The sequence below is a fragment of the Hylobates moloch genome, unplaced genomic scaffold (genome assembly GCF_009828535.3).
Source record: "Hylobates moloch isolate HMO894 unplaced genomic scaffold, HMol_V3 SCAFFOLD_16362, whole genome shotgun sequence".
NCBI lineage: Eukaryota > Metazoa > Chordata > Mammalia > Primates > Hylobatidae > Hylobates > Hylobates moloch.
Window position 1 is genome coordinate 1 of NW_026668637.1, and position 1,191 is coordinate 1,191.

The 1,191-nt window shown below is 38.5% G+C and overlaps 1 pseudogene; it reads right to left on the reverse strand.

Moving 5' to 3' along the window:
- Nucleotide 1: 1 nt before the first annotated feature.
- Nucleotides 2-993, reverse strand: LOC116465957 (angiogenic factor with G patch and FHA domains 1-like; annotated as a pseudogene).
- Between the last annotated feature and the right edge of the window lie 198 nt (nt 994-1,191).

Below are 1,191 nucleotides of genomic sequence, written 5' to 3' on the forward strand. Positions count from 1 at the left end.
ATCATGGTTCACATCCAACACAGCTATCACTGCCAGGGTGAATGTGAGAAGATAAGGAGTTTCGATATCATGATCTTGCTGATCTGACAGTTGAGGCACTCACTTTATTTGGAAGACTAACATCATTAGAGTAGGTCTGACAATAATCTGAGATTGACTAAGGAGCATGGTTCTCTGTGAGTACTTCTACAGCAGATGTTTATTATCTGCATTTCTCCCGCAGCTGAGTACGTTACTGAGTTCTTCCAGCTGCGTGCAGAGCTCCTGGCGGTTGTTCGTGTCTCTCCAATCTCTCCAAGTTTCACTTTGTCTCCATGCTCAAGTTAATAAGGGTCCCATTTAGTTTTCAGCTGAACAATCCGTTTTCCATTAACAATTGTTCCATTTTGACGGCCTGATGCAAAAGGACATAACTTTGTAAGTCATGGTCAAAATAAATTTCTACATGAAACTTACACCAACTTCAGGGATACGAAGAGTATGCTGCATACCATTTTCCCTTCCATTTGTAGCAGGTTTTACAGCAGTAATGACGAAGAGTGATCCTGTTTGTAACACGGGTGATGTAATGACAATTACTCTCATACATGGGGGCCACACTTTTTCCTCATCTTCCTCCTCAGTATCTTTTGCAGTTGCATTGCCTTCACTGTAATGCCTTCATCATAAATACCTTCGGTTGGAGAGTGTGTAATTTCACCTTCTTCTGGTTCACTGTCAGTGTCTCTCACTTTCTCATCTTTAAAAAAAGTTGAATTGAGATGTTTTCATTAAGAGGAGATTCCATAGCATTTCCACTAACTGGAGCAGTGAATTTTGGGGGATTATTTTTGTGATGAATGCCTATTTTGGCCTTTTCTTCACACTTGTAAAATTGTCTTTCCTATTGCAGCTTGTATGTTCAACACTGAAGGCTTCTTGATCCTCTGAATTCAAATCCTTTTCCTCATTTTTTTTTTTTTTTTTTTTTTGTAGACGAGTCTGGATCCTTTCCTAATTTTTTATTTTTGTTTTGTATTATAAGTCTGATAAGGTTGCGAGTCTACTCGAAAATGAAACCGATAGCGACCACTTTCCACATCACAGTAGTAATACATTGGATGATAACAAATTGTATTCTCAGAATCTTAATAGAAACCAGTGCTGTGGTCAAAATACAGTCCAGCATTTTCATCATAACTAAATCCAGTC